This window comes from Danio rerio, chromosome 7, assembly GCF_049306965.1.
Source record: "Danio rerio strain Tuebingen ecotype United States chromosome 7, GRCz12tu, whole genome shotgun sequence".
NCBI lineage: Eukaryota > Metazoa > Chordata > Actinopteri > Cypriniformes > Danionidae > Danio > Danio rerio.
The window spans coordinates 378,099-395,024 of record NC_133182.1 but is presented as its reverse complement, the minus strand read 5'-3'; the positions used below and the strand labels follow the sequence as shown (position 1 = coordinate 395,024).

Here is a 16,926-nt window from a genome sequence, read left to right as displayed (position 1 = left end):
CACGGTTGACTTGGTGTGACTGTCCTCACTGTCTTTGACAGGATCACATTATTAAAGCCCATCACTACCATACATCAGCTCAGAGTGTGTGAGAGAGCGAGAGGAGGAGTGAAGTGGTTAATTTACGGTGCTAATGAGAGTGTTTAAATCACAGATGAGTATAATAGCTGACAGATTTACCAGTGAAGGAGAAGACGGAGAGAAAGTGTCACATTAAAGTGATGGAGGTGTCTCGTGTTGCTCAGACTCACTTCAGGAGGAGCAGAACACATTCATGATCAGTCTTCACAGTCACTAAAGAAAACAACACCAATGCTGGAGGAGAATCACCACAGACTCCTGCACTAACTCAGTATCTGTGTGTGTGTGTGGTTGTGTGTGCACTTGTCTGTTATAATCTGGTGTATATAGTAATGTTCTTGCACCATCCTCTTGATAAATACTGTGCATTATTCAGCGGCGTCTGTGTTGTGGTGTTGAACGCTGTACAGTAGTGAATCTCCTTGATGAACTGATGTATAGTGCAGAACTGATGCTCTGAATAACTGTGTTAGTAAAGCCCTGCTGAGATACAGATGTGCATCAGATCTTCTTCCTCCTCCGATGTATTTTTCAGACAGTTGTTTTTACTAAATGTTCACTAAGAACACAGAGGATATACTGAATAATCGAGGTAACGTCCGCTGCTTTCTCTTCCTTCACTCATATAGTCAGTGACCGTGTGCACATACTAGAGCTGACAGAATTAATGTTAGATTTTGATATTCAGTTTAAGAAGACTGATGGTTTGATCAGTGCTTTAGGAACCGATGAGAGACTGATGTGCCACACATGTAAATGCTCACAGGCATTGCTTGAACAGCAAACAATAGTGAAAACACAGCCTGAAGATCGTCTCTAGAGAATAACCTGAGCTGTGAACCAAAGGCAGGACCATTGTCAGACAGCTGATGTTGATGCAAACACCTGAAGCCGTCAAGTTATTTGTGATTTATTTATTATTAATGATGAAGATTAACAATTATACTACTCATTTTACTCAATATTGCAAGTAAAACATGTACATGGGTCTACACTGATGCGTAACGAGTAAATAAACTTCTGATAATCTGCCTATAGTCAACACACGGCTTAAATTCAACAAACAGACCATCAAAATAAAGTGTGACCAAATAATAATAATGCGAATGATGAATGATCAGAAAGCAAGCTGTATATTGACTATCAGTGCTGTAGTAACATCTACTGGCAGCTGCCTAACAGGTTATGTTAAAGATGTGTGAAGAATAAAATAAGGTATTGTTCATGGTAACACTGAAAATCTTAAAAAGACCAGATTTGTTGACATATAGGATGCTAAAAAACAATATTAATAACATTTATATACATAAAAATACAACATATAACGTATTCAGCGCATTGCACTAAACTCTACTGATGTTCCCACAAGAAGCTCTAACATCATTCACCTCAGTCTGAATACTCCGGGTATTTCACTGTATGATAACAATAACACAAACGGATATGTGCTGAAAGCACTGCCTCTATTCCCATTTACACCATGCAGAACACACTGACCATGAAAACTGCGCAACATGATCACATGTGTACGATTATCTTAATTATACAGTACATCACAACTAAACAATATAAAACACAACCGCCTGTTAAAGCATAACATTATGTGCACACATACATACTAGTGGTGGGTCGTTAATGCCGTTAACGTGCTGCGTTAGAAAAAAATATGGCCGTTAATCTATTCTCAGAGATGGGTGTGGAGCTGGGTCTATTCTACGCAAGCTATGATGACTTTCACCTTGATGTTTTAGCACGGATGTATACCTGGCCAAATTGCACTGTAGGAGGGCGACAACAAGTCTTCAAACCGGTGTGTATTCCTACTGCGAAATGACCTCATCAAACATGACGCGTTAACATGGATGCAGTTCACTAGAGTGAGTCTGATTAATGTTAGCTCCATATCTAACTATCAGGCGCCTGTAGAGTTTATGCGTTCCAGTAAAACACAAATAAAATGGAGCGGCTGCTTTTAAAATGAATGACAGTGAAGGAAAGTCAAACCGGTGAGCCGTCTGACAAACAAGTGCCCTTCTGCATCTTACTTCAAAGACACTACTGACTACTCCTACATGGACATCTGTAGTCTAGTTATCTGCCTTAAAGAGCATAGGTAGGAACTATATTTTCTTTAAAATATGCGTTAAAGTTCATTATTAAGCCATCCAGAGTTGTTTTTAGTCACACAAATTTACTTCCGCATCTGAAAATATACATAAATAAATAAATAAAAATAAAATAATAATTCTTCAGACCGGAGATGACGTCGGATGAAGCAGATCACACATATACACAGTATGAAGACAACTGATTGCGGTGCGCGTTTGGATTCAGAGAGATTCACACAAACGATGGACCACAGTCATACAATTATGAGCCTGTGGACAGACCAGCAGTCGGAGAAGAGTAACTGAGCTGTAATGTCAGGAGAACAGAGCAGCTTCTCAATGAGAGAACAGTGTCAGCTTACAGACAGATATGCAAGACAACGAAATCTTATCTGGAAATAGCAAAGCTAGAATTGATCATCTAGAAATGTTAATACTTACCAGTAACAGAAACTGAGCAATTAACAGAGTTATGCCACATTGAGCCTATTTTTTAATTGTAGATAAGAGAATACAAGACACAAATAACACAGAACATCTGGAATAATGCAGAAACATGTAAACAAGGTACTGGAAAATCTTTTTAATACACAAAAGGTTTTCAGAGCTTTTGTATTAAAATAAAAACAACATCAAATATTCAAACAATCAAAATAAGTTTTTAAATACGTGTCTTTTTGTCAGGTTTTTTTTATTGGGGTAAAATGATCTGTATTGGATCACATTTTGGCAACAATCCATAAAAAACACAATCACAAGTCATGTTACTGTATGGAATATTCACAAAGACTTGATCAACAGGTCTGATCTGCCATTATGTTAAATAAACTCTTACTTCAACCCAAATTCAAGTTCAAATTCTAATGCAACTCAAGTTCAGGTTTTATTTATATAGCCAAAAACCATAAGCAGTGTTAAAACCCAACATTTCTACTCTTTATATATGTATGAGTATCTGTATAAGTGTGTGTATAAGTAGATAACAAACATAATACAAAAGGAAAAATATATTTAATTCATAAGGTCCATTTAAACCTTATTAAAATAATTTCAGTAAGTTGGCCAATGTTTATGTGGGTACCACACCATCATGTCTTTAATGTGAGCTAAATTGTGAAGGATCTAGAAAGCAAATGCAGTGGACAGTTCTGCATTCTCGTCGAGCCTGTGATGACCTCCAGTAATCCACCGTCAGACACGCAGTGAGGGCTGAGGCATATATGCTGCGGAAATAATGCAAACGTTTAAATCATCTTTATTAATAATGTATATTTTGAAATTCACCATAGGATTGTAATACAGCACAATACAGAATACCACATTTGCAGACCCCTGGATAGTGAACTGCAAACCATCTTACAAATATACAGTCAATTGTACCCATTATAAGTTGAGCATGTGTGAACAAACTTCAATTTTCCAAATGTTATCTGTTTTTCTTCCACAAGAATATATATATATATATATATATGATGATAAAAAGTGGCTTTCCTCATTGACAGGACAGAACATTTTTTACTCTCCCTCTGGTGGTTTCAAATCTTATTGACTTTCTTTTTTCTGTTGATCACAAAAGAAGATACTTTGAAGAAAGCTGAAAATCTGTAACTATTGACTTCTATAGTAGGAAAAACAGATACTATGGAAGTCAATGGTTACACGTTTACATCATTCATTTTCTAGTCAGCTTAGTCCCTTTATTAATCTGAGGTCACCACAGCGGAATGAACCGCCAACTTATCCAGCATGCTTTTTACGCAGTGGATGCCCTTGGGAAACACACACACACACACACACACACACACACACACACACAACGGACAACTTAGCCCACCCAATTCACCTGTACCGCATGTGTTTGGACTGTGGGGGAAACCAGAGCACCCGGAGGAAACCCACGTGAACGCAGGGAGAACATGCAAACTCTACACAGAAACGCCAACTGAGCCGAGGTTCGAATCAGCGACCTTCTTGCTGTGAGGCGACAGCACTACCTACTCCGCCACTGCCTCGCCCTACACTTTTACAATATTTAACAAAAAGTCAAAGATAGTGTCTGAGTTTACCTGCCTGCATTATATCTAGTTTCTGTAAACAGATAATACCATGTATAATTAATTCACGATAGGGGGTCATGATAATTTACCTGATGAACGAGGTGAAGGTCTGAGGTTACATTAAGGTAAAGTTGGTTTATATTCACATGTTGACTTTCTCCCTAATAATATAATTTCAGAAGAGTATTCTTTGCTAATTCCTAATAATAACATCATATTAACAGCCAATGACCATTAAAAGTACAACATTGTTCATCGTCAGTTTAGTAGCGCTCATGTTTTTAAGTCATATTTACGTGTGATTTCAGTCATTATATTTAAAGGGACCACAGTAAACAATACAGAGAGTGTGTCACACAAGCTGTCACTACACCTTTAGTTGAGGTTACTCTGTGAGCCAAAGTGAAGCACAGTTGAGCGAGAGGCCCGTGGAGAGAAAGGCTTCAGCTCCGGGTCAGCATCACTGCTGCAGAAGCCTTAAACACACCACATGACAATAAATTATTAATCAGATGAACAAAACAGTCACTACACTGTAACTGTACAAGACATGATATTAGCAAACTGATGGTACCAGCTGTCTTATTATATATTGACATTTTTACATGGTTTATGAAGGTATATTTGATATGCTGAACAATACAAGCTAGCAGCAGTGCTGTACTGTAGGCTACTCCAACATAAATGCATCACGTTGCTTCTAATTACTCAAATAATCATGCTTACTGACTTGAAAGTTGACAAACATACAAGAAAAACGAGCTGTCTTACCGTGTACAGTTCTCCTTTTCATCGAGCTGCATCTCCGACTGATCCAGGACCGTGTATTTCACAGTTTTCACGTCTTAATGGATTCATCCCATTTCACCAACCAAAACAGCAACGGGAAACTTGTGGAGTTGATATGGTGACCGGCTGGAGTTTGTGCAGTTCCGATAAACGCAACAGTATACCATGATGATGATAAAATACGCCAAAACGAACAACCCAGTCTGCTATATGCTACTCTACCTCACTGTACACACGCCTGTCAGATAAGTGAAAGAGAAAAGAGCAAAAAAGAAAAGAGCAGACTTTGCGGAAGTGGGAAAACAGACACATTTTCTTTAAAATGTGTGCCCTTGCACTTCATAAAACATTTTAACATGGCATTTTATTGTATTATAGAGTATTTTCACAAACGATTCTACCTTTTTTTAACCTACAATATGCTCTTTAATAGACAATAATATAATGAAGGTGTTACGTCAAGTGCTGTAATGTAAGAGTTTCCTGTCATTTTGGGTGACTTTCACTGCAGTTCAGCTGTTTCATCCTTAACTCATGAACACTTCATTCAAGGTCCCCGTGACAAACTGGGCTATTAGACACAAATAAGGAGTAAGGACTGGTGAGAGTGTCATGTAAGTTAATAACGCATGCTGATGTGTGTGTGTGTGTGTGTGTGTGTGTGTGTGTGTGTGTGGTCCTTTACTGACAGCCGCATGTGTGGATCTTGTGGAAGAATATGGTGAACAGTTCTACATGAGGGTAATAGTCTGACTGAAGTGTTCACTTCAATAATGCCACTAATATCTGCAGACTCCACACGTCTTCATTTCTGTTTAGTTCAGTTGTGACTTTAGTCGGATTAAGGTCATCAAAAATGGCTGTTTGGAGCTAATGTAGGCCTACAGTTCAACATTCATGTTTACCTGCATCAACAGTGAGTAAACACAAGCACATCGTATTGAACATCATTTATTTTCATCACCGATTATCAGAGTTGAACAGTTCCTCAAGCAGTTTGTGATGCATTAGACCAGGGGCTCGTCTCCTGTTTCCAAAATGCACCATCTGGCTTGAGGAAGCCGTTCTCGAAGACTTACTTTTTAGGTAGCACGCATATTCTGGATGCCTTCGGCAGAATGCAAATGAGCCATTTTAATCTAGATTAATCTAGAATAATTTCAAGTACATTGAGATTAATCTAGATTTAAAAAAATATCTATGCCCACCTATAATATCTCTATACACTGCCAATAAACATCATATGAATTATGAGCTAAACACAGCCCTCGCTCGCTCTCTCTCTTGTCGAATGTTATTTTTAATAAATGTTAAAAGCCATTATTAAAATATAAAGTATAAAAGGTTTAATGCTACAGTTCAGTCAAACACACAAACACTTTGTGCTTCATCAAAACAACATTCCTGGATTAAATAATAATTGATAAGACCAAAGATGTCATATCCCAGAATAGTCAGATGCTAATGTGGAAACTGAACACATATCTAAGGCTGCTTTCACACCTGTTAATGGATTCAGTTGTTCTGAAACAGAGATTATAATTGTTGTATTGTTGCTCTTTGCTCTTGGAGCGGTTCGCTTTCACACTGCAAAGCTTCTAATCGGACCAAAAGAGCTAAAACAAGTCACGTGCGAGTAAACTCTCCTCACATTGGTCAGAGTGTCAGGGTTTATTTTGCAGCGTCCCGCTCAGCTGTCAGGAGAGGTGGTGGTTTGGTGGTGATTGACAGGGTGCGCGCGACGTTTCTGAGGAGAGATGCGGTGGGGAGGGGTGAGAAGGGTGCGCGACGATGCCTATTTGAGGACCGGGAGGGAGACGCGAGATTACCGGGAGATCATCACTCATTTGCGGGCATCCGGAGACTCGCGGAACTTCCCGCCCTACTCATAATTCTCTCTTCATATAGCCGTAAGCCTATTACATATCCATAAACACTGTGATATAACCGAGCTCGGATCGCTTTCTCACTGCAATCGATCCGCTCCAGGGTTCGTTTCAATCGAGCCAAGACCACCTCATTCCAGCCATCTCGGAGCGATTACTTTGGCGCGGAACAGAGCGCGATTGCCCTTTTCACATATGCCAAACGAACCGCGCTAACTGAGCAATCGAGACACGTTCCCAAACAAAAGTGCAGGTGTGAAAGCAGCCAGAGGTTTAAGCAACACACTCTTCTTGCTGCTGTAATTAAATGGTAGAACTGCATTTTTTCACACAATATCAGAGTGTGTGTGTGTGTGTTTTAATGATAGTATAACTGTTAAGCTTGCAGAAGGCGAATCACAAAATCAAACCAGCACTAGTCCTGTTATCTGGCGGTCAGCAGTGCTGTGCTTTGATTGTGATTGGCTGATCAGGACTCCTCTGTGTGATATTAATCTGAGCTGACTCCTGCATTCAGAGCAGATGGAGGATTAATAGAGGTAAAGTTGGTTTTATATTGGGATATTCAGACATCCTCCTTTCTATAATGATGTCAGAAAAGTATTTGCTAATTGTAAATGGTGAAATCATATTAGCAGCAAATTACTATTAAAGTACAGCATAGTTCACAGTATATTAGATAGTGTTGATGTTGTTTACAAGTCATACTTGCATGCTAATTTTAATCGAATATTCAAAGTAACATGGTAAACGATATAGAAACTGCTAAATGAACCAATGTGCGAATATTAAACCAACGTCACCTCTATGGGGAATTATTCCTGACGGCTGCACAGCGCCACCTGCTGGTCTGCAGAACACTGATCAGACAGACACCAACACACATCTCACCTGAAGAAAACACACCTTTCCTGCTGTCCTGAGATCTGCTGTGTGATGATCAGAGAATGGCTGCGGTCTGTTGCTGCTCGGTAGTTCCCTCTGCTGTTGATCCTGAAAGGGAAACACACACTCAGTACAGATCAACACATTAGACCAGTGGTTCCCAACCTTTTTCTTTGGGGCCCCCCCCATGAACATATACAAACATTGGAGCCCCCCAACCATATAAATACACACGCACGCACACACATATGTACTGTCTATATATATATATATATATATATATATATATATATATATATATATATATATATATATATATATATACACACACATATATACTGTATGTGTGTGTTTGTGTAATATTAATGTATAATATGTATAGAAAATATAAATTAATCATTTTTAACTTGTCTTGGCCTTCAATAAAACTAATCTTTGTCTAATCTTTTTCTTTGTCTCTGAAGAATCACTGCATTTACGTTTCTCTGCCATTTTTGTTTTGATTTTGCCTTTACGACGCGTTGGACAAGCACATTGCGTGAGCAAAATTTAAATAATTATTTAAAGTTATTTATTTTAATTATTTTTACTATTATGTTGGAATTTTAAGCATGTTTTGATTTTGATTTTTTTAGTACTTGAAAATACATATATAATAGTAGGGCTGCTTGATTTTGGGAAAATCATAATCACGATTATTTTGGTCATAATTGTAATCACGATTATTCAAAACGATTATCAGTTAAAGTCAAAATTATTAGCGCTCCTGAGAATTTTTTTTTTATAAATATTTCCCAAAATTATGTTTAACAGAGCAAGGAATTTTAACAGTATTTCCTATAATATTTTTCTTCTAGGTTTATTTGTTTTATTTTAGCTAGAATAAAAGCACGTTTAAATATTTTGAAACCAATTTAACTTCAATATTATTAGCCCCCTTATGCAATATATATTTTTGATTGTCTGCAGAATAAACTACTGTCATACAATGACTTGCCTAATTACCCTAATTAAGCCTTTGAACTGCACTTTAATCTGAATGTTTGTATTTTGAAAAATATCTAGTAAAATATTATGTACTGTCATCATAGCAGAGATAAAAGAAATAAGTAATTAGAAACGAGATATCAAAACTAATAAGTTCAGAAATAAGTAAAAAAAAATATCTTCTTTCCATTAAACAGAAATTGGGCTGGAAAATGGTTGCTAATATTCAGGAGGGCTAATAATTCTGACTTCAACTGTATACATACAGTTATTTCCCACCCTGCAAAGGAAAGAGAAATAAATACAATAGAATAAAAATATTAAACAAACGGTGCTTTAAGCATCTTCACTGTAAAAAAAAACACTTTAGCTACAGCAGTCCTTCAGTCAAGACTAGTGAGTGATTTTGTCATTGTTTGATTAATGATAAAAACAGGCGGCAGCAGGAATATTTCTCAACCCTTCACACACAAACACCACCATAACACACTCTCCTGACGTAAGAGCTGCTATCAAACCACCCTCTGTGTTTGACACTGTAAAAGCGCTACAGAAATACAGATGAACTGAAATAAAACTGCCAAAAGATGTCAGGTGTTGACTGTGCTGCGTTACTGCAGTGTGTTTCAATCTGCTCATTTCAGTCTAGATCAGCTGCTTCAGGAAGAGCCGGAGCAGATGCTGGAAGCCTGCAGAAAACACCCTCTGCTTCTGCTTAGTTTGTCTTTTTTGGTGAACTGCATTCTCAAACCTTCTTCTGCTTCATGTAATCTTCAACTGCAGTAAGTACACAGCTTTACATCGCATTACTGCCCCCTGCTGGTGAGTGTGAGCCAACACCACACAAGCATTTTATTTTCCTCAGACAGCAGACCCAAGTTAAATCAACATTAAATAAATGTTAAAACATCAACTAAACTATCATTGAAACAACGTTAAATATCATTATTGGTTTTTTTAGCCTGGTTTGGATCTTGAAATAAAGTTAATACAAACAGATCAAATAGATGAAAAACACAAAATCAGCATTTATTCAACTAAAATTAAATCTTTACACTGAAACCAACACTGCATAAGTGTTAAAACATCAACCACACTATCATACAATTAATGTTGAAATATTCAGTTGATATTTAGCCCGTTTTCATCTTGAAATGTTAATGCAATGATGCTAAATAGATTAAAACGGTCACAAAATCAGCATTTGTTCAACTATAATTAAAACAATATTTAAACACTGAAACAACACCAGTTCAGTCCTGCTTCAAGTACAGTATGACTTTACTCCAGTGAATGTTGCCTCCTTTCAATCAGAGACCACTGGGCTGAAAAACTACATTGAAAACTAAAGTTTATAACTTTACACCGCAACAAAATCTTTTGACTTGACTTATAAAACTTAGTTAACTTGTTTGTTTGCTTTACCCACAGTATTTAGACAAGTTCAGCTAATTTGTGAGGAAAACTTGTGAAAAAGCTGAACTTGGATGCAGTTTTTTAATGTTTTATTGTAAGTTGAACTTTTTTAAATAAGTAAAAATGAATAACCCACACAAAAATAAACTAAGCTGTATATGTGGAGTAAAGAAAAATTAATTAAGGAAATGAAATATTATTTGTAGTGTGTGTAATTTTACTGTTACTCCCTTTGAGTAATGACAGTGTTTTGCCAAACGTTCCACATATCTTTTTGCTAAATGAAAGGTTTGTTCAGTTTTAGCTTACTTTCTGAACATTCTTCAAACATTCTAATGCAGGGGTCACCAATCTCAGTCCTGGAGGGCCGGTGTCCCTGCAGGGTTTAGCTCCAACTCGACTCAACACGCCTGCCTGGATGTTTCAAGTATACCAAGTAAGACCTTGATTAGCTTGTTCAGCTGTGTTTGATTAGAGTTGGAGCTAAAATCTGCATGACACCGGCCCTCCAGGAACAAGTTTGGTGACCACTGCTCTAATGGATTACAATATTTTAATATGCAATCACGATTTTTAAAACACATGAGCCTGGATCGCTCTGTTGAGGAGCGATAAAGAAGATCACATCAAAGTATCAAAAAGTATCAAAAAAGTCTTTGAAATGCAAGTGAACTAAATCTTGATAAAAACTAGCTGCATCAAAGGTGCATCTTAAGTCATTGAAATAGTTTGTGGTCAAAGCAAAACATTTAAAATATGATGCAAAAGCATTTGGCAAACCTTTGAGATCCAAAAATCATAGTGCCCTCCTCCAGTATCCCAGCCATGTTCACGACATCCTCTGGGAAGGCCTGGATGCCCACCTTGAACACGTCTTCCTCATCATCAGGAGGCTGAAAGAGATTCAGCAGTGGACCAGTTATTTCCTCATCACTTTAAACATACATCAGCAAAATAAAGAACTTTCAGATATTGCAGAAATAAATAACTGCTTTGTTTATTTAACAGTTTACAGCAGCGGCTAGGAAACAAAACAGGATCTACCGCATAGACTCTTATTTTATTCTGAGCACTCAAACACATTAATGCTTAAACTACAATGGAGAACAGCAAGGCACCCACATCAACACAGTAACTCTATTTAGTTTGAGTACATGTTAACAAAATTAACTGATTCAAAAGGTGTCCATGTAAACACACTCAGTGAAAATACAGGCATCAATAATCATAATAAATAATTAAACAATCATAATCAATATCAAACAAAAAACCTTGAAGATTTTACCTCTTAAACTTGGAGGTTAATGTCGTCTCCTTTATTTTCTGAAAGAGCAAACACACTCCTGGTAAACGACAATAGATGCAATGCTAAATATGAATCATTATTTCATTTCATGTAAAAAAAAAAAAATGCCGTACTGACCAATCAGCATCAGTTTCACACCAACACACCGACAACAAAAATAACACGAGTTCAGTTTGAAACAGTCCACATTTAGACTTCACACATGCTGTGTATAATACACAAATGTAAACATTTAACCCTAGGTGTATTTCATTTCATTTGCCCACATAAATTCACATTCAGTCTGGAGTAAATCTAAGATTTAGGATTTAACTTAGATTGCTGTGAAAATGTACATGTGCCTTGTACTTGTAACCGAAATGACAGAACCAGTAAGTCAACATTAGGCAAAAATCAGTGATTCTTAAATGTACACAGCATAATTAATTAGGTATGACATCATGTGTAATTCACTCTGTTATCAAGCTTTCATTAAAATAACACTCCCGATCTCCTGATAGTGAAGAAAGCAGACACATATTTAAATAGTTTCAGTATTACCCGCTATAATGACTTGAACTGACGGTGATTTTGATAGAGGTGAAGTTGGTTTTATATTGGCACATTCGGACTTTCTGCTTAATAATATAATTTCATAAAAGTATTTTTACAAACTCTAAATAGCGAAATCATATGATCAGGAATGACGATCAGGGTACAGCACTGTTCAGTCAAATATACAGAGTAAATGTTGTCTTTAATAGAGGTAAAGTTGGTTTTATATTGGCACATTCGCTCATTTAGAAGTCTCTATATTGATTACCATGTTACTTTGAATATTCAATTGGAATTAGCATGCAAGTGACTTGAAAACAACATTAACACTGTTTATTTGACTGAACAATGTTGTACTTTGATAGTCATTGGCTGCTAATATGACTTCACTATTTACAGTTTGTGAATAATACTTTCATGAAGTTATATTATTAAGGGGGAAGTCCAAATGTGCGGATATAAATCCAACTTTACCTCTATTTGTCTTCAAGTCACACTTGCAGAGACACAATATTCATTTTCAATATTAAGTGGTGAACAATATAGGGAGTGTGTCACAAGCTGTCACTGAATGAATGTGTGAGTATAAAACCAACTTTAGCTCAATGTTATTTTGAGGAATTTTAGGACTGTGGAGGAACAGCTCACCTCTATATCTCCATATCAGCAGCCATTAGAGCAGGTCATTAGAGAAGTGAACTTGGCTGAATCTGCGAGTTGACGAGATGTATGTTCATAATGATATCCAGGACAGTTCAACTCGACTACAACAAACATTTACCTGTGTGCTGTAAGCTATACGCTGTATTTGAGGCAGAAAACGCATATGAAACACAGTGTAAACACTTACAAATATCCTTTAAAATAAAACACACATACCGTGTATGACTCCATTACAAACACTGAAGGTCCAACTTGAAATTCCTCAGGTTTCCACTGTCTTCTCTCGGAAGTTCCATGGCTAATTATTCAGTCATCTTAACCGGTTTACTTCAAATCCCGCGCGTGAAGGTTTGAATATTCGGTGTAAGGCTCAAAGTAGCGCGAGAGCGAACTCAAATCTGCCGGTAGTGCGTCTGTTTGAACAGCTCTCGCGATACTGTGCTGGCCGCGCGCGCGCGTGCGCACACACTCACACAGACCGGTCTGTGAGCCCCTTCTTCTCGAGCCAGGGCTGTGCATTAGAAAGGCAATACAAGACAATAAACAGCTTTAAAAGGTAGGACTTTACTTACAAAAGCTAGGTTATCCTATGCGGCTCATTCTTTATTTGTAGATAAACCGACCTGTAAATTGATTGATGTAATGCTGTTTACATGTTAGAAAAGCAGTTATTTTAAATTCCTATAATACGGGCGGCTTAAACTTCATAGATTTTGATTCACTTAATAACAGCTTATAAATAAATTGGCTTAAACGCTTTCTCCACAATCAGTCTTCAATTTGTAATGTAATTCCTAATTATATTTTGTCTCAATTAGGATCTATTTGTTTCTCCACTGACTTTTTATTAATGTGTAATTTCTCAATTAACAAGCTTCCTATCAAACTGTCCAATTTTCATCAGCAAATGCTTCAGGCTTGGAAACTTATTTATAAGCACAATTTCTCGCCACACAATTTTTAAATTTGGAACAATTGTAATATTTTATATAAGAGGAAATCTATATTCTTTAATAATTGGTTCGGTAACGGTGTGATATTGGTAAAGCAGTTATTAATGGTAATTTATTTACTTACTCTGTTTTTACTGCAAGATATAGTCTTGCCAAATCTAAAAAAGAATTTAATATCGTTTGTAAGGCCATCTCCTCTGAAATCTGTATGCTTTTTAGAAATATTAATAATAATTCCTTGATTTCTGCTTGTTCTCCTGATTCTACTGTTGTTGGTTCTATTTGTTTCTCCACTAAAAAATCCAATCATAAAATCAGATCTTTATTTTTAGACCATCTATAATCCTTTATTCTAGTTCCTGAGATTAAATGGTCGTATGTCTGGTCGCTCCCCCAGAAATGTTTTTAACAAATAAAATTAAAGAAATATCTTTTAAAATTATTCACAGGTTTTATCCCGTTGAACAGTTTTTACAGAAATTCAGAGATGACATTGACATCTCTTGCTCTTTCTGTGAAGCCTCTTCTGAATCTGTTGCTCGCTTGTTTTGGGAGTGTCCCACTGTTAAATCCTTTTGGTCTGATGTAAACTCTCTAATCGTCCAACAGGTTTGTGGTGATTTTTCTTTAAGCTATTGACATGTTATTTTGGGGCTTTATATTAAAGGAGAAGAATTCCTCAGTGCAACTTTTTGCATAAACCTCATTTTATTTATTGGAAAGTTTTTTATACACAAATGCAAATATACTCATTGTAAGCCTGATGTTTATATTTTAAACGAGAACTAGGTCTTTATTTAAAAAACATCACAGACTCTCATAATAAGAAAGCTATTAAAACTTCTAAAATATGTGCTTTATTTGATATTCTGCAATAATTTGTTGTATATTTGTCATGTGCACTTAATTATTTTTCTTCTTCTTCTCTCTTGTTCCCTTTAATTTGTTTACATATATAATATTTGTTCTAAATTTGTTTCATTCCACTTTTTTCAAAAAGTAACATTTCTATTGATTGTACCATACTTCTTTCAGTTTTGTATCTGTATTTGTTGTAAGGTGTTGTTATTGCAATAAAAAAAAACAGCTTGATTTGTGCTCAGATTTGATGTAACATTAATATGCATGAGTAGAGCAGTGTTTGTTTTGTCCACAAGATGTCGCTATGACACTGTTTTGTCTGGGTATTTTGATGTTTGTTGTGGTGTTTGAGCCTCTTGGCATACCGTAGTGCTGATAAACGCGTAGTGCGCCATGTTTTCCTCAGTTTGTGTTCTCAACACTGACAGGTGAGACGTGCTCATGATAGTAGGATCCTTATCTAAAATACATCTGTGTTGTTAATGCTCAAAAGTTCTGTTTACTGAGATATTCAGTGTACTAAACTGTTAAAGAGCAAATGCAGAGTTATATAAAAAGCTAAAAGGTTGTTTTATTTCTGTTATAAAGTGATTAAGGGAATGTACGGCTCATGCAAAGCCATTGTGTTGCAATATAAGTAGCAGTAGTTTATAATAATGAATGTTTTGGAGATATTGTATTGAGATTTAACTGAGTTTGTGTTGTCAACACTGATAGGTGCCCTTCTGTCGAATAAATGGTGGAGTCCTGATGGAGAACCTCTCTGTCTGCATCTCCTGTTTACCACAACACAACGCAGAGTAGCAGCAGCGGTGGTGCTAGAGGCCGCAGCCAGCTCGCAGAGACAGCGAGTGGGTTACTCATGCATACATAAAAGCAATTGCATTTGAAGTTTTAAAAAGGAGAAAATCATCAAGTGTGAGTATTTACAATACTGGGGAATAAATAAACTAGTATAATTTAGTTTAATGCGAGTAATTTCAGCAAAGACAGATGACTGAATTATCAGCGTTAATATAATGTAAGTTTTTTCAGTGTTTTGAAATGGCCAAATGATCAGCATTTATTTAATATCAGTATTTTCTACCAAGGCAAATGACTGAATTGCCAGCACTGATTCACTGTTTTCTCAATGTTAGGAAATGGGTAAATGATCCATGTTAATTCAGTGTCAGTATTTTCAACAATAGTAAATGACTAAAATACCAATGTTAAGAAATGGGTGAATTATCAACATTTATTCAGTATTCACAACAATGGCAAGTGACTGGACTATCAGTGTTGGTTCATAGATTAATTGAATGCTGAATATTCCAGCTCAGCCAAAATGATGATGTGCTAGAGTTAGAGCAGTGAATCAGAGCCTCTCCGCTCTCTGCGGCACACTGTCTAACACGCCTGTGTTCTTACATCTGAACAAGTCATCGGTAAATACAGTTTTACTGAATGAATTTGTACCATCCCATCAATCTTCACCTTAATTCAAATTAAATTCAGATCCTCTTCTTTCAGGATGGTATTTTGTACATTTCATTATTTTTAGGGATGGCTGACGTGAAACTGACGTTTCGACACAGTTTCGAGATCCCGAAGCGCAAGTGTTTCGAAACACTGCACCGAAGCATGATCCGAAACACCCAAGTCACGTGACTAAAGTGATTCAAAGCATCTGTTAAGAAGCGTTTCAAGACCTGGTGAATCTCCATGTAACTGCCGGGGTCACATCCAACACTCGTGTGCACGCTTCCATTACTATATTTCCATTGAATTTTTGGGTTCAAATCCAGACTTGTACAAATACTCCTAAATCATGGTTTCACGTATTTTAATAATGTTTCTGTTTTATGATGTAGCCTAAATAGACTACAGCTGCAGCTACACCATCAATATAGCATAATTTTTGTAACACTAAAACAATAATGAATATTTTTACAGTACTGATGGTTGGGTTTAGGGATTGGGTAGACGTTAATAAAATACAATAAATGGGAAATTTAATGAATAATATAAATAATTCTTGATAACTTCTGGCCACAACTGTGTCTGATCTAGCAACAACCCTGTTTTAATACCAAAACAAGACATATTTATTCACAAAGTGTTTATTCTGATATCAGAACAATGCTGAAACAAAAGTTACAAGAGCAAAGCATTAGCAACTGGTATTAAAGCACCTGTATCAAAACAGCCGTATCAGCCTGGATTCGAACCCACTATCCCCGCATGGAAGTCAGAAACCTTAACCGCTCCACTAAATCTCTTGAATATATACTTCTACAAAGTGTTTAATACCTCAATTTGCTAAAATCTTCTTGCTGAAGCTGTTTCAGTGCAAAACATTAAAAAATGACCACTAGGTGTCACCATAGAGTGGGGTTTCGAAACGTTTAGAAGCTTCGA

At 36.6% G+C, this 16,926-nt stretch overlaps 2 long non-coding RNA genes across 4 annotated transcripts in view; one reads left to right on the top strand and one right to left on the bottom strand.

Moving 5' to 3' along the window:
* Window positions 1–16,926, top strand: part of LOC141375235 (uncharacterized) — a 135,273-nt gene that overhangs the window by 113,795 nt on the left and 4,552 nt on the right. The window contains exon 2 of the long non-coding RNA XR_012382962.1: window positions 6,291–7,174. This is a non-coding gene — a long non-coding RNA (uncharacterized lncRNA). The remainder of the gene's footprint in view (window positions 1–6,290; window positions 7,175–16,926) is intronic.
* LOC137496110 (uncharacterized) lies at window positions 2,758–13,038 on the bottom strand. 3 transcript variants are annotated; one of them, XR_012382960.1, is made up of 7 exons: window positions 12,929–13,038; window positions 12,698–12,759; window positions 11,495–11,532; window positions 10,990–11,102; window positions 5,018–7,914; window positions 4,620–4,722; window positions 2,758–3,412 (listed from the first exon to the last, which is right to left on the bottom strand). It is a non-coding gene; the product is annotated as an uncharacterized lncRNA (long non-coding RNA). The 3 variants fall into 3 exon arrangements; XR_012382961.1 differs by lacking the exons at window positions 2,758–3,412; window positions 4,620–4,722 and having other exon boundaries at window positions 7,792–7,914; window positions 11,495–11,552; XR_011016203.2 differs by lacking the exons at window positions 2,758–3,412; window positions 4,620–4,722; window positions 12,698–12,759 and having other exon boundaries at window positions 7,792–7,914; window positions 11,495–11,552.